Consider the following 25887-nt stretch of genomic DNA (forward strand, 5'->3'; position numbering starts at 1 on the left):
GGAGCTCTCAGTGATGTGTGAAGCTGAGATTTTTTAGGGTGTTTGAAGTTAATATTTTCTATGAAATGCTTCTTAAGAGACAGGCTTAAATAAAAACCACCTCCCCCCGAATAAAAACAAGTTTCGTTCCTGAAAAGCAGTTTGTTCATACACCATGAGATCTTTATTTAAACTATTTGCATATTTCAGAATTTTTTTTTTAATCGAAGGCATTTTTGGCCTGGAAAATATGCATTTGTTTATGCAAATTTTGCCCTTTAAGTCTTGCAACTTTTATAATTTATATATGGCTGTTCTATGTTCTGTAGTTTTGAAAATGGATTAGATCAAGGTGTTATTCCAAAATATTACCAATATATGCCAATTTTTATGCGTTTAGGAAGTAGATATCTAAATTCATTCCTAAAGCGGATTTGAAATTTAATGATTTTCTTTCCTCTAATTGGATATTTCTCATATTTTTCATAGTCTGAAAATCAACTCCTGGGACCATTTGAAAATGATTCTGGTCAAGAGTAAAGAGAAAGAATAGAAAAAGATTTCCTACAGGCATCCCGTTAGATACTAGCAGGCAAGAATTGTCTAGTGGGACTTCATCAAGCCTTACATGTTAGGAAGAAGAATGATTTCTTTTAATCCAAAAACCAAACCTGTTGCCATTAAGTTGATTCCAGCTTATAGCGACCCTATAAGACAGAGTACAACTGCCCCGTAGGGCTTCCAAGGAGCAGCTGGTGGATTCAAACTGCTGATCTTTTAATTAGCAGCCGAGCTCTTAACCACAGTGACACCAGGGCTCCTATTTTGTCCACAACCTCAAATAATATGAAGACCCATAAACATTTTAAGTGCATGGCTCTTTTTTTCTTTTTGTTTGTAGTGTTTTGTATCCCTACGTTCTGAAAATTGCAGTTACAACTGAATATGCTCATGGATACCACTGAAACTATGAGTACATTCCTTAAAAAAAAAAAAAAAAAGTTTGATGTCTTCAGTGTGTGCCTATATCACTAGCAGAATAGTGAGCTGAGCATACCCTCTGTCTTTCAGAATTTACATCGCTAAGCCTTAAAGGACCAGAGTATTATAAAGCTACCATCTTCAAGGCATTTGCTCTCTGATTTCAGTGAGTGAAACCTCATATGCATTGAAAACTTAAGAGTTTACATAATATCACAACAGAAAACCTCCAAGTGGCCTGTGGTTGTTGTTAGTTGCCATCGGGTGGATTCTGACTCGTGGCAGCCCCAGGTGGCATACTCTGCCAATTTTAAGAGTTTTATGTGCCTCTTGGGGCCCTGGTGGCACAGTGATTAAATGCGCGGCTGCTAACCAAGAAGTCAGTGATTTGAGTTCAACAGTTGCTCCACAGGAGAAAGAGGTGGCGGCCTGCTTCTGTAGAGATTTATAGTTTTGGAAACCCTGTGGGGCAGGTCTGCTCTGTCCTATAAAGGGTCACTATAAATCTGAATCAACTCCATGGCAGTAGTGGTGTGATGTGCCTCTTAAATAAATTGAAACTGCAATTTGAGTATGATACCACTAGGCGTCAGTGTTTCATATTTTTTTTTACTGCTCTAATTATGTCATCTGCACAAACTGAAGCGATAAAATCATAAACCAATTTTACAGGCATTTCTGTTGACCAAACTATAACTCTACACAGCAGCTATAAAAAATTCTGCATTCTGTGTGATTCAGAAGCTCAGAGCTTAGGCAAGGTGTCCAAGGTCACATATGTATCCACTAAGGAACGGCCATCTATGATACCTAGGCATACTTTTTCTGCAGTTGCAAGTTGGGTCACTACACTACAGTGTTTAGGGCTCTTTTTGGTTGCACTTTAAAGAAGCTCCTCAACCTAAGGACAAAAAAGGGAATTTACTGGTACTGCACACGAAAAGCCCAGTGGCATACTACTTTCTGACGGGAGTAGTTCCAGAGGCTTTAAACCACTTTGTCATGGTGCCGTCTCTCAGGTTCTCCCCAGTGCAGAGACTGTGTCCTGGCAGCTAAACACCCACCTTTGTTGGTTCAGCAACCCCAGCAGAGACAGACCGCCTTTCCCAACAACTCTGGCAGAAATGAGCTGGACTAGTTTTCATTAGCTGTCCTTGTTTACTTTGAACTTCTAGAATCCAGTTACTATGGGTAGGGGATGGGGTACTCAGATTAGGCCTAAAGCATGTGCCCACCCCTTGGCTGGGGCAATGGGGGCTGGATTAAAGCTCAGCTTAAACCCCGTGAAATGCCTTCCCCACTGAAGAGGGACTAGTCTTATTCTAAGATGGGGAATGGAAGCTGGGGCGGGGGGCACCACAGGTCATCTGGCTCTTCTTCCATGTCTTTCCCTTTTCGGTATTGCATCTACTACTGCCAGAGCGGTCTTTCTAAAATACAAATCTGAAAGTGACACTCTCCTACCAAGTGACAAGACACAGCGCAAACCCCTTAGTCCTCAAGACTCTTGTTGACCTAGCCTGTTCCTTTTCCAACTTGACCAGCCTCCTCTGCCATCTCTCTGTTACTACAGCCACACAAAACTCTTCATAATTCTTCCAAATGACATTGTTTCATGTGCTACTTTCCACCTCACAGGCCTTACTCTTTCTCATAATACTTTGCACAAGGCATTTCTTCTGCCTGGAAGCTTTTCCTCACTTTATTGTCCTTATTCATCATTATAGTGAACCTCAAGCATTGCCTTCTTCCATTTGCTTCTCTTGGCCCCACTCCCTGAACCTCCTCAGACTGATTTAGACCCTTCCCTTCTGCACATCCGGAGTACTCTGTGCATAGAACTATGATGACCATCTGTCATGCTGTGTGGTAACATTTGGCGATAGGTCTATCCCCCGTGAAGTAATGAACTTCTTAAGAGTAAACCAGTTGCTATCAAGTCGATTCCAACTCATGGAGATCCGTGTGTGTCAGAGTAAATCAGAGGTCAAAGGAATGTTTTCACCATCTGGCCCACCACAGAGGCAGTTCAGACACTAGCTGGCCTCAGTGATTCTGAGGATTGTATGTAGCTCATTTTACCATCCCAAAGTCTAATGTGAAGGAAGGCTTCACATCAAAGGACAGATTGAACAAACAGATAACACACTGTGAAAAAACTGGACAATTTTTGAGTTGAATAATTGGCATATGTTCTAATCCATGATATACATTTGCACTGATATCGATTTGTTTTCATTAACTGAGACAATTAAAATCAAGAACGAAGTTATTTTAAGCAAACAGCTTCGTTTTACATTCATTTAATTCTGTTTCCGTGAAGCACAGCTGTATTATAATGTGATCAAGCACAATAAACTGTGCTCTATTGTTTATCGATGGAAAATTTTTACCACTCAAGTTGTTGCCGTTGTTAGGTGCCATCAAGTCATTTCCAACTCATCACGAACCCATGAACAACAGAACAAAACACCATCTGGTCCCACGCCATCCTCACAATCTTTGCTATGTTTGAGCCCATTTTTGCAGCCACTGTGTCAATCCATCTCATTGAGTGTTTTCCTGTTTTTTGCTGACCCTCCACTTTACCAAGCATGATGTCTTTCTCCAGGGACCTCTTTCTCCTGAAAATATGTCCAAAGTACAGGAGACAAAGTGTCACCATCCTTGCTTCTGAGGAGCATCCTGGCTGTACTTCTGAGACAGATTTGTTCTTTCTTCTGGCAGTCCATGGCATATTCAATACTCTTTGTCAACACCATAATTCAAATTCTTAAATCGTTCTTCGGTCTTCCTTATCCATTGTCCAACTTTCGCATGCATATGAGGTGATTGAAAATAGCATGGTTTGGGTCAGGCTCACCTTAGTCCTCAAAGTGACATTTTCACTTTTTGACACTTTAAAGAGGTCCTTTGTAGCAGATTTGCCCAATGCAATACGTCATTTGATTTCTTGACTACTGCTTCCATGGGTATTAATTATGGATCCAAGTAAAATGAAATTCTTGACAACTTCAATATTTTCTCCATCTATCATGATGTTGCTTATTGGTCCAGTTGGGAGGATTTTTGTTTTCTTTATGTTGAGGTATAATCCATACTGAAGGCTGTAGTCTTTGATCTTCATCTATAAGTATTTCAAGTCCTCTTTACTTTCAGCAAGCAAGGTTGTGCCATCTGCATATTGCAAGTTATTAATGAGTCTTCCTCCAGTCCTGAGGCCACATTCTTCTTCATATGGTCCAGCTTCTCAGATTACTTGCTCAGCATACAGATTGAATAAGTACGGTGAAAGGATACAACCCTCATACACACTTTTTCTAATTTTAAACCATTCAGTATTCCCTTGTTCTGTTTGAACTACTTCTTCTTGGTCTATATACAGTTTCCTCATGAGCACGATTAAGTGTTCTGGAATTCCCATTTTTCGCAATGTTATCCATAATTTGTTGTGATCCACAGAGTCAAATGCCTTTGCATAGTCAATAAAACCCAGGTAAGTACCTTTCTGGTATTCTTTGCTTTCAGCCAAGATCCATCTGACGTCAGCAATGATATCCCTGGTTCCAGGTCCTCTTCTGAATCCAGCTTGAATTTCTGGCAGTTCCGTGTCAACGTACTGCTTCAAGTGTTTTTGAATTTTCTTCAGAATGTGTCTGTACCATTTTATCTGAAGTGTTTTGAAAATACAAATATATGAGATTTTGTTCTCTCCCAAAAATAACTGTTACTCAGACTTTAGAAACTATGGATTTTCTACGTTCTCTTACCAAAAATAAAGGCAATGTTTTGGGCATATTTAATTAGTAGTATCTTTTCCAATGTTTTTGAATACTTGGGAAAGTAAATTGATGGAAATAGCTACTCTATTTGGGATTAGTTCAGGTTTCATATATAAGTTATAATAATGCTGGTACAATGGAACACCGTGTTTGACTTTCCCCTTGCACATTGTGATGGTTCTCTAGGTATATATCCAGGAGCGGACTCTCTGTGTGATAGAATATGCCCATATTTGGCCATACTAGATATTGCTAAATTTCTCTCTGCTCAAATCAGGATAATTAGAGGAAGGTTTATTTGCAAAGATTTGCAAAGGTGTGAGGAGAAACCTAACCAAGTGATAATGCAGTAAGCTAGTAAAAAAAAAAAAAGTGCTAGTGGCAGCTGAGCGTTTAACACTTCTGGGACCAAAAGAGGAAGGAAGGGAAAGGTTACTTGCACCTGGAGCTCGTGTAGAAAAAGTTTCTTTGAGAAGAAGACCCAGCAGAAGGGAGCCAGGGAAACAAATACCCTGTTTTCACTCTCCTTTCTCCTTCCATTCTTCTGCCAAAACCCCCATTGGTCAACCCATACTGGAAGCCAGAAGGTGTTGGTGTCCTTTCATGTTGAGCCTATGGGTTAGCTTCTCATAGCAGATAGCAGAGAGGGTCTAGAAGGGGAAATTGAATGTGTCTAGCTACACCATCTATCCAAGTTATTAACATATCTCATCTGTTGCCACTGACTGTTATAGAGTGCTCCCCAGTGTATTGCCATGACTTTTCACCTATCCTCTTTACCAGTGATAAACTCCCAGATCTCCTCCAATTCCTTGTTGCCACAAATAATGCTTCGATGAGCATTCTTGTACACGTCCCTTTAGGAACTTGAGGATTTCTTAGGATACATACCCAGGAGTGGAAGTGATAGATCTTAGGGTGCATGTAGTGGTTAAGAGCTCCGCTGCTAACAAAAAGTTCAGCAGTTCTAATCCACCAGGTGCTCCTTGGAAACTCTATGGGGTAGTTCTACTCTGTCCTGTAGGGTTGCTATGCATCAGAATTAACTCAATGGCAAAGGGTTTGGGTTTTTTGTTTTTTAGGGTGAATGTGTATACTTAATTTGACTAGTAGTCTGCGCAGCCAGAAGCAGGGCACAAGTGTTCTTATATCTTGACAATGTTTACTGGCTTCGTAACATTTGCCAACGTACTACGTGTAGTTGAAGTTGCATATACACAGATATATGCATGTATGCGGTATTGTACTTTTATGTAAATTTTAAGCACGTAAACCACACATCGTATTATTTATGTAGTAAAAGATTAAAAATAGATTGGAAAGTTACCATCGTGTATGAGCTCAAACGGAATTTCAACTGTATGTAAAGTTTTATGTATGTATAACTTGAAGAAATACAGACATACCTCAGAGATATTGCAGGTTTGGTTTCAAACTACCACAATAAAGCGAATATTGCAATAAAGCAGGTCACATGAATTTTTTTGGTTTCCCAGTGCCTTTGAAACTTATGTTTACATCATACTGTAGTCTGTTAAGTGTGCAATAGCATTATGTCTAAAAAAAAATGTATATATTAATTAAAAAATACTTTATTGCTAAAAAATGCTAACCATCACCTGAGCCTTCGGTGAGTTGTAATCTTTTTTGCTGGTGGAGGGTCTTGCTTCAGTGTTAATTACTGCTGACTGATCAAGGTATTGGTTCTTGAAGGTTGGGATGACTGTGGCAATTTCTTAAAACAGACAAAAATGAAGTTTGCCGCATGCAATGCTGTTCTTAAATTGTAAGACTTAAAAGTTTAAATTACTACTTGATCCATGGGCTGCAGAATGGATGTTGTGTTAGCAGGCATGAAAACAACATTAATTTCCTTGAATGTCTCCATCAGAGCTGGTGAGTGACCAGGAACATTGTCACTGAGCAGTGATATTTTGAAAGGAACTTTTTTTTTTTTTTTTTTGAGCAGTAGGTCTCAACAGTGGGCTTAAGATATTCAATAAACCATGTTGGAAACAGTTTTGCTGTCATCCAGGATTTGTTGTTCCCTTTGTAGAGCACAGGCAGAGTAGACTCAGCATAATTCTTAAGGGCCCTAGGGTTTCCAGAAAGGTAAATGAGCTTTGGCTTCAACTTAAAGTCACCAGCTGCATTAGCCCCTAACAAGAGAGTCACCCTGTCCTTTGAAACCAGGCATTGACTTCTCCTTTTTAGCTATGAAAGCCCTAGATGGCATCTTCTTCCAATATAAGGCTTTTTCATCGACATTGAAAATCTGTTGTTTAGTGTAGCCGCCATCATAACTGTCTCAGCTAGATCTCTGGATAACTTACTACAGCTTCTACGTGAGCCCTTGCTGCTTCACCTTGCACTTTTGTATTATGGAGATGGCCTCTTTCCTTAAACCTCATACAACAACCTCTGCTATCTTCAGACTTTTCATCTGCAGCTTCTTCACCTCCCTCAGCCTTTGGAGAATTGAAGAGAGTAAGAGCCTTGCTCTCAATTGGGCTTTGGCTTCAGGGAATGTTGTGACTGGTTTGATCTTCTATCCAGACCGCTAAGACTTTCTCTACATCAGCAATAAGCCTGTTTCTCTTTCTTATCGTTTGTGTGTTCACTGGAGTAACACTTCTAATTTCCTTCAAAAACTTTTCCTTTGCGTTTACAACTTAGCTAAGCATTTGGTGCAAGGGGCGTAACTTTTGGCCTGTCTCAGCTTTTGACGTGCCTTCCTCACTAAGCTTAATCATTTCTAGCTTTTGAGTTAAAGTGAGAGGCATGTGACTCTTCCTTTCAGTTGAACACTTAGAGGCCATCGTAGGGTTATTAATTGGCCTAATTTCAACATTGTCAATTCTTGGGGAATAGGGAGGCCCAAGGAGAGGGATAGGGATGGGCGACTGGACAATCCATGGAGCAGTCAGAACACACCCAACATTTACTGATTAAGTTCCCTGTCCTGTGGGCATGGTTTGTGCTACCCCAAAACAATTACAATAGCGACATCAAAGATCACTGATCACTGATCACAGATCACCATAACAGATATAATAATAATGAAAAAGTTTGAAATATTGTGAGAATTACCAAAATGTGGCACAGAGACATGAAATGAGCACATGCGGTTGGAAAAGTGGCACCAACAGACTTGCTTGATGCAGGGTTGCCATAAACCTTCAATTTGTAAAAAATGCAATATCTGAGAAGTGCAATAAAGTAAAACACGATAAGATGAGGTATGCCTGTATGGCAAAATATCAACATTTATTTCTATTGTTCTGATGTTTATGTCAACATTTATTTATTTTTAAAATTATTTTATTGTGTTTTTGGTAAAAGTTTACACAGCAAATTAGGTTCCATTTAATAGTTTCTATACAAATTGTTCAGCCACATTGATTACATTTTTCATAATCTGGCAACATTCTCATTATTTCCATTCTAGTTATTCCATTTCCAGTAATCTAATTTCCCTGCCCCTTAACTTCTCATCTCTGCTTTGGAGTAAATACTGACCGTTTGGTTTCATATGGATGATTTTTTTAAAGGAGCACAGTGCTCACTGGTGATATTCTTTATTTTATGAGCCAATCTGATATTTAACTAAAAGGTGACTTTTGGAAGTAGTTTTACTTCAAAGTTTATGAGTATATGTTTAACTTTTTAAGAAATTTTTGAACAGATTTACAAATTGGTTGTACCATTTACATTCAGTGTGTGGAAGTTGCAGTTGCTCCATATACTTGGAGTTGTAGAGTTTGCGGAGTAGCTGCTCCACCCATACTTTATGTGGTTAGTCTTTTAACTTAGCCAATCTAACAGATGCGTAGCGATATCTCATTGTGTATTGCTCTGATGACTAATGATATTAAGCATTATTATTTTGTACTTATTGGTGATTCATATAGCTTCTTTTATGAAGTGTCTGCTCAGATATTTTGCCCATTTTTATTGAGGCAGCTGTCTTATTTTTGAGTTTTAACTGTTTTTTTTTACATTTTAGAAACAAGAGCTTTTTCTGATATGGGTGTTACAAATATTGTCTCCCTGTCTGTGGCTAGTCTTTTCATTATGTAAGGGTGTCTTTTGAATAGCCAGTGTATTTAGATTTTATGAAGTCTAATTTGTCTTTTTCTTTTTTCTCTTATGTTTTGGGGTTTTTTTTGTATTCTATCTGAGAAACTACCTACCCCAACATCTCCTTTTGTTTGTTTGTTTGTTTTGTAGATATTTCATATTTTTAGGTTTTACATTTAGGCCTATAATCAATATTTAGTTAATTTTTTCTTCTTTTTTTTTTCTGTTTTAGTATTGTGTATTGCCTTACCCTTCACTGAAGTTACCACTTATCTACTGTCTATTTAGTGTTTTTCCCTTCCCTTCCCACCCTTCCCTTGTAACCATCAAAGATTGTCTTTTTTTTCCTGCATGTAAACCTTTTCATGAGTTTTTATAACAGTGGTCTCATATAATATTTGTCCTTTTGTCATTGACTTATTTCACTGGGCATAATGCCCTCCAGAGTCATCCACGTTGTGAGATGTTTTGAAGATTCATCATTATTCTTTATCACTGCATAGTATTCCATTGTAGGTAGGTACCGTAGTTTGTTTATCTATTCATCTGTTGATGAGCACTTAGGTTGTCTCCATGTTTTTGCTTTTGTGAATAATGCTGCAGTGAACATGGGTGTGCATATGTCTATTCGTGTGATGGCTGTTATTTCTCTGGGATATATTCCTAGGAGTGGGTATTTAGTTAATTTTTATGTATGTTATGAGGTTAAGGATTGATATTCATTTTTTATACAGATATCAAGTTAATCTAGCATTATTTGTTGACAAGATTATTCATTCCTCATTCAGTCCTTGAGAATATTTGTCAAAAATCAATTGGCCATATAAGTATGGGTCTATTTCTGAACTCTATATTCTGTTCTTTTATGAAGTGTCTGCTCAAATATCTTGCCCATTTTTATTGGGTTAATTTTCTTCTCATTATTGAGTTATAAGTATTCTTTTTATGTATTAGAAACAAGTGCTTTGTCTAATATGGATGCTGCAAATATTTTCAACCCCATGTGCTTCAGAGTAGTGACCTCATGTGGCAATTTCTTTTCTTTTTGCCAATTTCAAACTGCAGCTTTAAAGCAAGTCTTGAAATCAGGTAGAGATAGTCCTCCAATTTTTTACCACAATTTTTTGACTTTTTTACACCCTTTGCATTTCCTATAAATCTTAGAAATTAGCCTGCATATTTCCACAAAAAAATCTGTTGGAATTTTGTTTACAATTGTATCAAATCTATAGATCAACTTGGGGGGAATTGGCGGTTTCAATCCATGAACATGGTATATCTTTCCAACTCTGAAGGTCTTTAATTTCTCTCAGTAATGTTTTGTAGTTTTCAGTGCAGAAACCGTGAATATATTAGATTTATTTCTAGGTATTTTGTATCTTTTGGCATTAATATAAATGGAATTATTTTTTATTTTCTAATCTTTTTGGAAGTATATAAGAATATAATTATTTTTACATTAACCTTACATCTTGCAATTTACTTAATTCATGTATTATTTCTAGTACTTATTTTATAGAGTCCCAAGAATTTATTTATGTAAACAATAATATTATCAAAAATAGGGATAAAATAGTTTTACTTCTTCCTTTTTGATCTTTATGCCTCTTATTTCCTTTTCTTCAGTAAAATGCTGAACAGGAATAATGGAAGTAGGCATCTTTGCCTTGCCCTTGATCTCTGGGGGAAGCAATTCAGTCTTTCATCATTAAATATAATATTGATTATAGGTTTTTAATATATACCCTTTATCACTTTGAGGAATTCCCTACTATCCCGAATTTGTGGAGTTTTTTTTTTTTTTTAATCATGAACCAGTTTGGTCTTATTAAATGCTTTTTCTGCATCTATTAAAAGGACTTTTTTTTTTCTTCATTCAGTTTATATGGTAAATTACATTGATTGATATTAAATGTTGAAATAACTCAACATCCTTGGAAAAAAGTAGGGTTTATTACATGATGTATTTGTCCTTTCATATATTGTTAGATTTGATTTGCTATTTTATTAAGGATTTTTTTGGCTATTCCATGAGGGATATCAGTCTGTAATTTTCCTTTTTGGGGTAAGTTATGTGAAATTTGCAGATCTGCAAATTTCCAAAGGCTTTTGACTGTGTGGATCATAATAAATTATGGATAACATTTCAAAGAATGGGAATTCCAGAACACTTATTTGTGCTAATGAGGAACCTAAACATAGATCAAGAGACAGTTGTTCAGACAGAACAAGGGGATACTGACTGGTTTAAGTCAGGAAAGGTGTGCATCAGGGTTGTGTCTTTTCACTATACCTATTCAATCTGTATGCTGAACAAACAGTCCAAGAAGCTGAACTATATGAAGAAGAATGGGGCATCGGGATTGGAGGAAGACTCTGTCACAACCTACGTTATGCCGATGACACAATCTTGCTTGCTGAAAATGAAGAGAGCTTGAAGTACTTACTAATGAAGATCAAAGACCACAGCCTTCAGTATGGATTATACCTCAACATAAAGAAAAGAAAAATCCTCACAACTGGACCAATAATGATAAACGGAGAAAAGATTGAAGTTGTTAAGGATTTCATTTTACTTGGATCCACAATCAACACCAATGGAAGCAGCAGTCAGGAAATCAAAAGATGCATTGCGTTGGGCAAATCTGCTGCAAAAGACCTCTTTAAAGTGTTGAAAAGCAAAGATGTTGCCTTGAAGACTAAGGTGCGCCTGACCCAAGCCATGGCATTTTCAATTGCACCATATAGGTGTAAAAGCTGGATGATGAAAAAAGAAGGCAGAGTAAGAATTAATGCCTTTGTGATCTTTTCAAAGAACAATCTTTTGACTTCATTAATACTTTCTATTGTCTGTTTTCTGTTTCATTCATTTCTATCTTTATTATTTCTTTTCTTCTACTTACTTTGAGATTACCTTGCTCTCTGTCTAGCTTCTTGAGGTGAGCCTCAGGTTATTAACTTTAGATGTTTCTTCTTTTCTAACATAAGCATTTAAAGTTATGTGTCTTTCTAAGCGCTATATTAGTTGCATCCCACAAATTTTAATAACTTGTACTTTATCATTCAATATCTTCCAATTCCCTTTGTAATTTTCATCCTTGAACCATGACTTATTTAGAAGTGTGCTACTGATTTCCCAGATATTTGGGGCTTTCTTATATACGTTATTATTTATTTCTAATTTAGTCTCATATGGTCATAATTTCTGTATGATTTTAATCATTTAAGGTGTTATTGGCCCCATAGGGTGTCTAGGAGTCAAAATCCACTTTATGGCAACAGGCAGGTAGGACTAGTCTATCTTGGTAGATATACCATGTGCACTTGGAAAGATTGTGTATCCTGCTGTTGTTAGATGTAGTGTTCTGTAAGTGTCAATTAGATCAGGATGACTGGGCACTTGGAAAGATTGTCTGTCCTGCTGTTGTTAGATGTAGCGTTCTATAAATGTCAATTAGATCAAGGTGACTGGGCACTTGGAAAGATTGTGTATCCTGCTGTTGTTAGATGTAGCGTTCTATAAATGTCAGTTAGATCAAGGTGACCGATAGCATTCAGCTGTTACTCATTTTTTGTCCAGGTCTATCAGTTGCTGAGGGAGGGATATTAAAATTTCTTACGATGATAGTGGAATTGTCTATTTCCCCCTTTAATTCTAAAAATTTTTGCTTCATGTATTTTAAGGCTGTAGTACTAGGAGCATCCCAGTCCCACCCAGTGCCGTCGAGTTGATTCCAACTCATAGCAGCCCTATAGGAGCATACTCATTTATAAATCATTGTCTTCCTGATGAATGTTATCACTATAAAATATCCCTCTTTGTCTTGAAATCTATTTTATCTGATATTAAAATAGCCATTCCAGCCTTCTTACACTGTTTGCATGGTATATCTTATTCCTTTCATTTACCTTCAATCTATTTATATCTTAATATTTAAAATGTTTATCTTCTACGTAGTATATATTAAGGTCTTGCTTTTGTCTCTGTCAATATCTGCTTTTAATTGAAATGTTTACACTAAGAGTAGGAAAACTTTTGCTTAAAAGATCAGATAGTAAATATTTTAGGCTTTGCGGGCCAAGAGACAACACTGAGGTTATTATTTAGGTATTTATATAACCATTTAAAATGTAACCATTTAAAAAGGTAAACCATTCTTAGTTTGTGAGCCAGAAAAAACAGGCTGTGGCCAGATTAGATCATGGGCCATAGTTTACCACTGCCTGTTTTGGAGTTTTGATATATGATGGGACTATTGATATTGCTGGATCTGGGTGTACCATTTTATTTTGTGTTTTCTGTTTGTGCCATCTGTTTTCGTTATTCCATTACTTCTTTCTTGTCTTATTTTAGGTTATTTGAATATATTTAGTATTTCATATTAATGTTTCTTTTGGCTATGTCTTTTGTATTATTTTTGTAGTTGCTTTATGGGTTGCAATATACATACTTAACCTTTCACAGTCTACTTAGCATTAATATTATACCACTTCACATAAAATGTAGATACTTGCAACTACATAAATCCCTTTACCACCACCTTCGTTTATGTTATAGTTGTGTTATGGGCTATAGCTCCATACATTGAAAACCCACAAGACAATGTTATAATTTTAGAATAAACTAGTCACATGTATTTCAAAGAATGTTTCAAAAAACAAAATAGTTTTTAACATTTACCCAGTTATTTGCCATTTCTCTTGCTCTTCCTTCATTCCTGAAATTCAAGGTTTCCCTCTTGTATCATTTATCTTCAGTTCGAAGAATCTTATTTAACATTTCCAATAGAGCAGGTATACTGGCAATGGATTTTCTTAGTTTTTCTTCATCTAAAGTGTCTTTATTTCATCTGCATTCTCAAAAGACATTTTCACTAACTAAAGCATTTTGAGTTGTTAGTTCTTTTCTCTGAACACTTCAGAGGCACTGTTCTAATGTCTTTTTGCCGTTATTGATCTAGATGAATAATCTGTGGACATTTGAATCGTTGCTTTCCTGTTTGTAATGTCTTTTTTTTTTTTTTTTTGGAACAATGTGCTCAAGCATAACAATGATTGTGAGGATGGCACAGAACTGGACAATGTTTCATTCTCTTGTACATAGGGTCACTGTGAGTTGGAAATGACTCAATGGCACCTAACAATAACAACTTAAGTTTTAAAGAATTTGTCTTTATTTTTCAGAAGTTGGATTATGATATGTCCAGGTTTGGTTTCCCTTGAAATTTATCTTAACTGGTGTATGTTGAGATTCTTGGATCTATAAATTTATGTTTTTCACCAATTTTGGGAGGTTTTTCTCCATTATTTCTTCAAATATACTTTCTGCTTTAATCTATTTCTCTTTTCCTTTGTAATTTAAATTACACATTTCTTCTCTTATATAGTAACTTTCACATTTCTTTCTGTTGACTTTTTTATTTTAAACTGTTCTCCTGTGACATTCTACTATTTTATAGAGGCTATGTTATATCGTTATTATGTTATATCGTATCTGTTGAAGATACCAAATAGGCTCGTACAGTTTTCTTCTGTAGCACATATAGATAAATTTTAAAGTATATAGTTTCTCTGAGTCTTCTAGATGCTATGTCCTCCCTTTTTGTAGTTCTTTTTCATAGGCTTCAGGTTGTGTTTTTTTTTTTTTTATATATATATATAATTTTTATTGTGCTCTAAGTGAAAGTTTACAAATCAAGTGAGTCTCTCACACAAAAACTTATATACACCTTGCTACATACTCCCAATTACTCTCCCCCTAATGAGACAGCCTGCTCTCTCCCTTCACTCTGTCTCTTCGTGTCCGTTTCACCAGCTTCTAACCCTCTCTACCCTCTCATCTCCCCTCCAGGCAGGAGATGCCAACATAGTCTCAAGTGTCCACCTGATCCAAGAACCTCACTCCTCAACAGCATCCCTCTCCAACCCATTGTCCAGTCCAATCCATGTCTGAAGAGTTGGCTTCGGAAATGGTTCCTGTCCTGGGCCAACAGAAAGTCTGGGGGCCATGACCACTGGGGTCCTTCCAGTCTCAGTCAGGCCATTAAGTCTGGCCTTTTTATGAGAATTTGGGGTCTGTATCCCACTGCTCTCCTGCTCCTTCAGGGGTTCTCTGTTGTGTTCCCTGCCAGGGCAGTCATCGGTTGTAGCCAGGCACCATCTAGTTCTTCTGGTCTCAGGATGATGTAGTCGCTGGTTCATGTAGCCCTTTCTGTGTCTTAGGCTCATAATTACCTTGTGTCCTTGGTGTTCTTCATTCTCCTTTGTTCCAGGTAGGTTGAGACCAATTGATGCATATTAGATGGCTGCTTGCTAACGTTTAAGACCCTAGACGCCACTCTTCAAAGTGGGATGCAGAATGTTTTCTTAATAGATTTTATTATGCCGATTGACTTAGATATCCCCAGAAACCATGGTCCCCAGACCCCTGCCTCTGGTACGCTGGCCTTCGAAGCATTCAGTTTATTCAGGAAACTTCTTTGCTTTTGGTTTAGTCCAATTGTGCTGACCTCCCCTGTATTGTGTGTTGTCTTTCCCTTCACCTAAAGTAGTTCTTATCTACTATCTAATTAGTGAATACCCCTCTCCCACCCTCCCTCCCTGCCCCCTCTCATAACCACAAAAGAATGTTTTCTTCTCAGTTGAAACTGTTTCTCAAGTTCTTATAATAGTGGTCTTATACAATATTTCCTTCAGGTTGTGTTTTTTAATCTTTACTTTTCTCAAACAAAGCAAGATCTTCTAAGAGTCTGTATGTGTCAAGAGACAATGAATTAATGGATCTGGGTCTTGTTCTCTAGCCACAAAGGTAGCAGCTAAATCCCTTGGCAGATGAGCAGTGTGACATTCTCAGTCAAAGTTCCAGTTTCTAGTGGTGGGCTATTTCTTCTACCCACACTGCTTTCTTCTAATTTTCTTGAAAAACTATAATTTGCAGAATGCATTTCTTTTTGTCTCTTGCCTAGAATATTTTAATTATGGAAACTGTGCCTTCCAAATACTACTATAGCTTCATTTCTAGTGTCACTTATATCTGTGTTGAAGGTTGACCTCATATTAACTGTTATTTTGAGAAAATTGCTTAATCTCAGTTTCCTTTTCTGTAAAATAGGGGTATTAATGGCTTCATAGTTGGGTTATAATAAAGAAATCTTGAAATAATGCACACGAATCGCTTTTCCTGGCATGCTGACATGCACCGAAGCTTAAACTCCTCCTGCCATTGCCTTTAGCATCAGCAAAGCGATCACTCCATCCTGCATTAGGCCACCAACGGCCTCCCCTAGTTCTGCTTGGAATGTTGGGAGAGTTACAGTCTTAGCAAATAGGTTCTTCTGGGTTGCAAATTACAGTACTTTCCTTAAGGAGTAGTGCTTTCAAGGGTCAATAGGGTCAACAGCCTGGCCCCCTGCCTCTGAGTCAAGGCACAAATGTCATCATGTACATTATGCAGAAAAACTGGAAGAAATTTATTTGCGTTCAGGTACCCAGATATCATTTTAAATCAGAAAGCACACCCCACTGCCAAATTTTTAGTTATGAAAGAATTCATTTTGTTTCCTTTCTGTGTCTTTAGTTTTTTTTTTCATTCTGGCCTTCTTCAAACCATGATATCTTTAGAGCTCTGATTCTCCACACTGTCCCATCCCCTCATGTGTGTATCTCTATAGCAAAATGTGTTTGGAGGCAATGGGCTTTTCTGCAAACATAAAAGAAATGGAGTATACTGATATATATAGGTTTTCACTCATGTCAGTATAATCACTCTTATCATCTTTAAACTGATGTACCATTCTGTAAATAGCAAGTGTGTTCTCATAAGGTGCAAACTTTATGCTTGTCTGACCTGGCTACTTAAATTACCTAAATACAATGACCAACCTCTAAGCATAAAAAAAAAAAAAAGCATAGATGAGTTATTACTCTGCCTTGCCATTCTTTTAGTGCAATCTTCATAGTAAGTTTTAGACCACCAGATTGTTCAAGATTATATTCAATAAGTTAGAAATCAATTTTCCCCTCTTCGTAGGGGAAAAAAAAAAAAAAGTTAATCATCAGAGGTATTAGCCATTAGTCTTCTTGGATTAAATTCATTTAAAATGTATTCTGTTAGAAAATTTGTTAACGTTATATTTTTAACACTAATACTAAATTACAATGTACTGTCTCCGGAAGTCCATGTGACGTCCTTATGAATGCCAAATGCACTCATAATCATCTGTACTATTATAATGAATATCAAATCAATTTGTAATGATACACTTAAAGTACTTCTGAAATTTTATGCTCTCATCAATTTTAAGTACAAGACCTGAATATAGCACTAGCACTCAGCAAGCTGCACTGTGCACCAGCCTGCAATCTTGTGCTCTCATATTTTGGGCATTGGTGCAATGATTTTAAAAACTGGAAAATGGCAGTAGTCTGGGTAAGGGGTGCATTCAAGAGAGGGAGTGCCTGTTTATAGGTATGAATATGAGAAGTGTTTCTTAGGATAACCCTGTTGGCATAGTGTTTAAGAGCTACAGCTGCTAACCAAAACGTCGGCCATTCAAATCCACCGGGCACTCCTTGGAAACCCTATGGGGCAGTTCTACTCTGTCCTATAGGGTTGCTATGAGTCAGAATAGACTCAATGGCAATGGGTTTCATTTTATCATATTTGAACAGAATTTATAAAACATATATACTAATTTTGTTTTAAATAATAAAAAAATATAATTTAAAATGACCAATGGAATAATTCATGATGGTATGTAACCCCAAAGCAGGCTTGGTCAATTACATAGTAAGTGAACTATCCTATATGTCTTTCAAATATAAGTTCCTTTCTCTAGGTGCCCCTTTGGTATCACAAAAGGATAATTTCCTTGGGTTCAAAGACTGTCTTATTCAGTAATTGGTGTTATGGTGCTTTGGGGCACAAGGTGGATATGGCGAAGATGAGAGGATCCCAGGATGGCAGCAGAGGACAGATTAGACACATTGATGGGGAACACGCACATGGAGATAGTGTGTGCACCCCAGTGGCCCAGGGCCTAAAATGACAAGATAAGACGCTTGGTGTTATTCCTCCAGGTAAGGAGCACAGGTGGGTGTGAGTGGCTAGGAAAAGAGGGAAGGAAGCTTTTTGAGTCAGGGTGAATGACCTGAGCCTTGCTCCAGAAAAACAATTTCTGTGGCGCTGTGTAAAACAGATGAGATCTGAGAGTACAGAAACCAGTGGCTCAGCTAAGGGATTAATCCAGTGTTGAGGCAGCAGTGGGAGAGAAAAGTACAGAAGCATAGACAGTGTGGAGGCAGAGTCCACAGGATGTCCTGTGTAGGCTCTGCCAGGGGTGTTCTCAGGCTGTTGTTAACAATGACTCCTTCCCCGCGTATTGTTATAATTGAATGAGTCAGTATGAATTGAATGAAGGTGTCACACTGAGCCTCACTAAACTAAGTTTTTACAGAAAATGTGCCCTCATATTTGTTATTCTAGTGTCTCACTTCCTAAAACTCATTCAAGATGATGACAAACATTTAAAATTTAAAATGTGTGCTACAGATGTAGTGTAAATAACAATAAAGTAATAAGTCATTATATGGCCCATGTCTAAGATGTAAAGATATACATATTTTAAGGAAATAATCTGTGAACATCTTTCCTTTCTAAAGAGATGATCTCTCTGAAATGCCAAAAGCACAGTATGGCCCACTGACCCCTTAACTTGGCCACAAATGCCCCTTCCAGCTTTGTCTATTTTCACTCTTCCTTCTTCACTCCAGGACTCATCATCCCACTTCTCAGGCATAGTTCTTGGTGAATAATAGTTCTTTGTTGTTTACTGAATGAAGAGATGGATGGAAGGAGGAAGAATAAAAGAAGGAAGTAAGGAAAAGGAGAAGGATGAAGGGGGGAAGTAAGGAAGGGAATAAGGAGGGAGGGAGGGAGGGAGGAAAGGAGGGAGGGAGGAAGGAGTTCTACCTCTGCCTTTCTAGCTTTGTGACCCTAAGTCAGTTCACCATCTCCCTGAAGCTGGAGTGTTTTCATCTATAAACAGGAAACGATAGAGTTGTTACAGCTATTTCAAGACTAACTTCTCTAAGTTATCTGACATTATGCCAGGCAGATAGTAGTAGCTACTCAGTGAGGTTGCTTCTCCATCTCGACATTATGTTGTACTTAGTTAAAGATACCTGCATGTCTCCTCTGCTTTCTCCTCTGGTTCTTTGCTAGAACTCTTGGATGGCAGAGGTTACCACAAAGCCTGACACCTATGGATGGATAAATACATGATGGAATCAGTATGCTTCTAGTTGTAAAGAAAAAAAAAAAAGGATTTATAGTAATCCATCCACATTCCCTTATTGGGCCTCTTTGATAACTATTGGCAAATATTTTCAAAACTGAAGACTGGGCATGGAGTCCTGGCAATGAGCATGAAAGAGAAAAACGTACAGATTCATAGTCTCGAGATATTATCTCGGTCTCAAGTAAGGTTTTCTAGCTAACTTAGCAACCAGCTATAGGTTATCATCATTTATTATTAAATAAAAATATTCTGTCACTTTAAGTACAACATATACGGAGAACCTAATTTAGTTATCAAAATTGGTATTTTTAGGAGTAGAACAGAAGGTAAAGTTCATTACTCCATGTTTAAATTAGAGCTTGTTTTCATTCTAGATAATAGGAAGAACAAAAGCTGTTATTTTTTAATTCTATGGAAATGCGAAAATAAATGCTATTCATATTGTGTCTGCCTAAGGCTTTCATAAAAGCACAGTTAATTTCCAAAATAATGTATCTATTATATTTTATGTCCAGGAGGATAATTTGCAACACCTATTTCTACTCAGGGACTTTTGAACTAAACAATGGAACCAACTGCAATAATTAGCCGAACTACAAACTAAACTTGAATGTTAATATGTTTTTACATAAACAACTTTTTTGTTTTTTTTAATGAAAGATTGTTTGGGGAACTTAAAAATATTTTTTTAGACTTTGTACCTACATCAGCCAACACTGTGTAGGCCCAGTAGGGAGAGATGGGGAGAGGGACAAACATGATGCTGATCCTGCAATTCCACGAGAAGGTGTCAACCTGCTTTCACCAGGGGAACTGGGATTGAACAAGGAAGGAAACCAGGCGGTAGGCGGTACCTTATGGAAATCTCTCGCCATTATTTCTCTAGTATCCAAGGTCTGCATTAGGAAGGAGGGCAGACAGTGTTTGACCAAGGAGCCCTAGGAACATCTTGCACATCTTAATTTCCCCTGGAGTATCTCCACCTATTTTTTTTTTTTTTTTTTTTTTGCTTTCTTAACCTCTCTGTAGCTCAGAGTGTTCTGCCCGCTCTTCCCAATACTTGTTGTCCATCAGAATAGCTGGAGTGCATTGGAAGGTAGAGCTATCTGGGCTCCAGAGCCCTGGTAGTGCAGTGGTTAGGACATTCGCTGTTAACCAAAAGCTAGACAGTTCAAATCCACGAGCTGCTCCTTAGAAACCCTGTGGGGCAGTTCTACTCTGTCCTATAGGGTCACTATGAGTCAGAATTGACTTGATGGCAATGGGTACGGGTACCTGGGCTTCACTCCTGAAGGTGCAGATTCTCTTGGTCTCAGGTGAAACCATGTGTTGGTGCTTTTAAAAGCTTCCAGGTGGTTGCACTGTGCAGCCAGGCTTGAGAACCAGCATAACCATCCCAGCAACAAGCAAAATTACTCTACTTGTTTCCTCAAAACAGCCAGGAAGGGCCGGGACTTTCAAAGGTAAATACTAAATAAAAGGGGGGATAACCACACTGATACCACGAAAAGGTCTTTCCAACAATTAGAGGTTTCTGTCCTTGCTCTGTGAGTTGGAATCAACTCAGTGGCAACAGGTTTGGTCTGGTTTAGTCCTTGCTCTAACACGTCTGCATCAAGGGCTTGCACACCTCACCCATTCCACACCATGTCCCAAAGGATGTGTTGTTAAAGGCCTGTGTGCCTTGTGCCTTGTTCCTTTGTCAATTAGATATTGAAAACCTGTTATATGCCAGATGCCAGAGAAGAAAACCCCCAAAAAACCCAGTGCCCTTGAGAAGAAAAGAGGGAGCCAAGGATTATCCAGATGACTCTTTCCCTTGTAGTGGTTCTCAAATTTCATCCAGCATCAGGGCCACCTGGAGGACTTGCTAAAACATAAATAGTTGGTCCCTACCTTGAGAGTGTCTGATTCAGTAGTCTTAGGTGGGTCCTTAGAATTTGCATTTCTAACATATTTCTAGGTGCTGGCCCCGAGAATACACTGAGAACCACTGGTTTGGCGGAAGAGGTTTTAAATAAAGAGGCAGTGCAGGAGGGCAGACACCTGTCTTGCTCACCTCTGTGTCTCTAGCACCTAGCATAGGGATTAGCACTTTAGACAGCCAATAAAATTTAAAGTACTGTTATGGGTTGAATTATGTCCCCCAAAGTTATGTGTTGTAAATCCTAACCCCTGCACCTGTAGTTATAACCCCGTTTGGAATGGGTTTTGTTTGTTATGGGAATGAGGCAGTATTAGTGTAGGGTAAATCTGTCTTGGAAGAAGTGCAGCCAGAATGCTCCTTAGAGGCAAGGATGGCGAGACTGCGTCTTGCATACTTTGGACATGTCAGGAGGGATCAGTCCCTGGAGGAGGACATCATGCTTGGCAGAGTACAGGGTCAGCGGAAAAGAGGAAGACCCTCAATGAAGTGGATTGACGCAGTGGCTGCAACAATGAGCTCAAGCATAACAAAGATTGTAAGGATGGCGCAGGACCGGGCAGTGTTTCGTTCTGTTGTGCACGGGGTCGCTGTGAGTCAGAGCCGACTCCATGGCACCTAACAACAATGTGTCTTAAATCAATCTCTTTTGAGATATAAAAGAGCAAGGAAGCAAGCAAGCAAGCAGAGATGGGGAATATAGATGCCATATCACATAAAGATCACCAAGGAGGCAAGGAATAGAAGCTGAAAAGAGACAAGGATCCTTCCCCCAGAGCCAACAGAGAGACAAAGCCTTTCCCTAGAGCGGCGCCATGAATTTGGACTTCTAGCCTCCTAACTGTGAGAAAATAAATTTCTGTTTGTTAAAGCCACCCACTTGTGGCACTTCTATTATCGGAGCCCTAGATAACTCAGGCAAGTACTAATGATTGAATGAATTGAATGGTTTAATAAATGTGTGCATGTGAGTGTGTTTGCTTCATAGTTCAAGTAATGGTGTAGATGCTCAGTGTGTGGACAGCTAAGCATTTATCATCAGCAATGTTTAATACTATACACCTGACATCAGTGTATATGCAGAGACCGACTGACATTCAGACTGGGGTTCTGCACACAGACCACAGAAATCGAAACTACCTTGAAGCACAAAAGGTTCAATGTAGAATCTCTATCAAGACAGCAAAGTAAATTCGAATGAGAACTACAATCTTTTCTTCTAAATATGTAGTAGTGACTGATAAAATATTAACTATTGAATTCAGGTCCTCTAACATTGATTTCTTTTTCAAAGTTCTTCTGAATATTCTAGGTCCTTTGTATTTACAAATACATTTTAGAGTCTTTTCTTCAGACTCTACAAAGAAGCCTACTGGGATTCTGCTTGGGATTACACTGAATCTGTGAGTCAGTTTAGGCTCTTCCCACGTCTCTCTCCAACTATTTAGGTTTCTTAATTCTCTGCAGTGTTTTGTAGTTTTCAGTGTACAAGTCTTATGTATCTTTTACAAATCCATTTTATTTCTATCTCATATTTGGATGCTGTTTTAAAGGGTTACTATCTCTTAATTAGGAGCCCTGGTGACACAATGGTTAGAGCTCTCAACTGCTAACTGAAAGATTGGTGGTTCAAACCCACCAGCTGCTCCTCAGGAGAAGGATGTGTTGGTCTGTTTCCATGAAGATTACAGCCTTGGAAACTGTATGGGGTTGTTCTATTTTTTCCTGTAGTGTCACTATGAGTCAGAATCAACTCGACGACAGTGGGTTTTGGTTAGTATTTACAAATACAATTGATTTTTTAATGTGTTTATGTCCTATCCTGCAATGTTGATAAACTCAATCATTAGTTCTAGCAGATTTTTTTTTTGTGGATTAATAGGATTTTTACATAGAAGATTATGTCATTAAAAAAAAGACAATTCTTCCTTTACAGCCTGAAAGGAGCCTTGGTGGTACAGTGGTTAAAGTGCTCAGCTGCTAACCGAAAGCTCAGTGGCTGGAACCTACCAGCTGCTCCAGGGGAGAAAGATGTGACAGTCTCCTTTTGTAAAGATTTACGCCTTGGAAACCCTATGGGGTAGTTCTGCTCTATCCTATAGGGTCACTATGAGTTGGAATCAACTGGACAGCAGTGGGTTTTTGGTTTTTTTTTAACATCTGAATGCCTTTCTTTCTTTTTCTTACCTTTTCCACTGGCTAGAAGAGTCCCTGGAGAAGGGCCTCACGCTTGGTAAAGTAGAGGATCAGTGAAAAAGAAGAAAACCCTGAACAAGATGGATTGACACAGTGGCTGCAACGATGGGCTCAAACGTAGCAGCGATTGCGAGAATGGCACTGGACCAGGCAGCGTTTTGTTCTGTTGTACGTAGGACCACTGTGAGCCAGAACCTACGTAACGGCAACTAACAACAGCAGTAACAACAGCAGTAACAACAACAGTAACAACAGCAGTAACAACAGCAGTACTCCAGGACAATTCTTGGATAGAACTGGTGACTGAATAATCTTACCTTTTTCCTGACCTTAAAGGGAAACACTTTACTCTTTCTGTTAAGTGTGATGTTAGTTGTAAGTTTCTCATAGATGCTCTTTAACAGGTTAATGTTCTTTTTATTTCTAGTGTGTAAAGAGTTTTTATCAGAAATTAATACTTTTTTCATCTATTAACATCATATTTTTTTCTTTTTTTAATCTGCAAATATTATGGATTGTATTAATTGATTTTCAAATATTAAACAAACCTTAAATTCGTGGAAGAAATCGCACTTAGTCACGATGTATTATCCTTTGTCTAATGGTTGGATTTGATTTGCAAAAATTTTCCTAGGGCTTTCTGAGCCTGTGATCAGGAGAGGTACAGATCTGAAGTTTCCCTTGCTCGCGATATCTTTATCTGGCCCTGGTATCAGGGTAGTGCTTGCCTCATAGAATGAATTGGAAGTATCTCTTCCCACCGCCCCCCCTTTGAAATTTCTGGAAAGGATTGTGAACGATTGGTATTTTTTCCTTTCTTAAATATTTGGTAGAATTCACCAGTGAAGCCATCTGGGCCTACAGTTTTCTTCGTGGGAAGTTTTTGAATTATAAACTCAGTTTCTTTAATCGCTGTATAGCTACTCAAGCTACCTGTTTCTTCTTGGGTGGGTTCTGGCAGTCTGTTTCTTTTGAAGAATTGACCACTTCATTTAAGTTGTCAAATTTATCGGCATGCATTTGTTCTTAATAGTCTTTCTGAAGTCTTTAGAAAATGTGGTGTACTGATCGCTCTCATTTCTCCTGTAAATTTGTCTTTTTTCCTGATCATTCTTCCTGAAGAGAATGATCTCAGATTTATGATCTTCTCAGAAAGCCAGCTTTTGATTCCTTTGCTTTTTACTCTTGTTTCTCCATTTCTTTTTAAATAGTTTTTAAGGTATTTCATTGGTTGCTATTTTTATCTTTTTTTTTTATCGAATGACTTTTATGTTTAACTTCTTTTTTCTAGTTTCTTAAGTTAGGAGACAAAGTTATTGATTTGTGACCTTTCTTATTTTCCAATATAGGCAAGTTAGTACTACAAATTTTCTTCTAAATACTTTTTTAGCTACATCCCACAAATTTTTATATGTTGTGCTTTCATTTACATTCCGTCAAAATACTTTATAATTTTCCTTTCGAATTCCTCTCTGACCCAAAGGTTATTTAAACCTGTTGCCGTTGAGTCAATTCCGGCTGATAGCAACCCAATAGGACAGAGCGGAACTGCCCCATATGGTTTCCAGGGAGCACCTGATGGAGTCAAACTGCTGACTTTTTGATTAGCAGCTGTAGCACTTAACCACTATGCCACCAGGCTTTCCAACAGCTATTTAGATGTGTGTTATTTAGTTTTCGAGTATTTGGGGATTTTTCTGATATTCTTCTGTCATTGATTTCTACTGTATTTTTATGCAAATAAAGTGAGTCTTCTATGTTTGTTTGCCAACCTTGCCTGTCCCCTGCAAGTCATTTTCGTAAGCATACTATGCTAATTTTTTTACAGCAACATGTAAAAAATTTAGCATAGCACACTTACAAAAACACTTTGTGAGGGGGGCGGGGACAGTTGGCAAACGAACATAGAACACTCGCCTTATTTGCTTAAAAATATGGTAATTTAAATCCGTTATGGTCTTTGAGTCCTTTTAACTTTAAGATTGTTTTATGGCTTAGCTTATGATCGAGCATAGTAATTGTTCTATTTGAGTAGGAAAATAATATGTATTCTGTTGTCTTGGGTGCAGTGTTCTATAAACATCATTTAGGTCAGGTTTGTGAATAATGTTTTTCAGACCCCCCACATCCTTACTCATTTCCTGTCTCCTTATTCTATCAATAATTGAGAGAGTTGTTGAAATTACTAACAATAATCGTGAATTTGGCTATTTTTTCTTGTAGGTCTAAAAGTTTTGCTTCATGTGTTTTGAAGTTCTGTTATTAGTGTATAACATTTTAGATTATTATGTTCTTTTGATGAACTGATCCCTTTAAACATAAGATAACAGCTAGGAAGGGATAGATTTGGGAATGGAAGAAACAATAGCATTTGCTCAGTGCTTTGCAGTTTCTCTGCAGCTGGGTACAGCCAATACTGTACCTCATCTGGGCCCACAGCTGACACTGGCAGAGAGGCCCAAGGTTAGAGGAAAGAAGATAATCAAGTGAAATTGCTTTCTGTTGGTGTTTTTCTTTATTTCTTACTCTTTCTCTCATGCTCTTCTCTGCTTCTCCTTGATTTTCATATCTTTTTTTCCTTCTTTCTCTAATTATTGTCTTTTCTCCTTAAATTTCCCTTCTTTTCTCTTATACTTTATTCTCTTTC

The 25887-nt window shown here is 37.9% G+C and overlaps 1 protein-coding gene across 3 annotated transcripts in view; it reads left to right on the forward strand.

The window, feature by feature from the left end:
* PACRG (parkin coregulated) overlaps positions 1-25887 on the forward strand; it is a 601449-nt gene that overhangs the window by 173641 nt on the left and 401921 nt on the right. The gene's annotated exons all lie outside the window — the stretch shown is intronic.

This window comes from Elephas maximus, chromosome 1 (genome assembly GCF_024166365.1).
Source record: "Elephas maximus indicus isolate mEleMax1 chromosome 1, mEleMax1 primary haplotype, whole genome shotgun sequence".
NCBI classification, from domain to species: Eukaryota; Metazoa; Chordata; class Mammalia; order Proboscidea; family Elephantidae; genus Elephas; species Elephas maximus.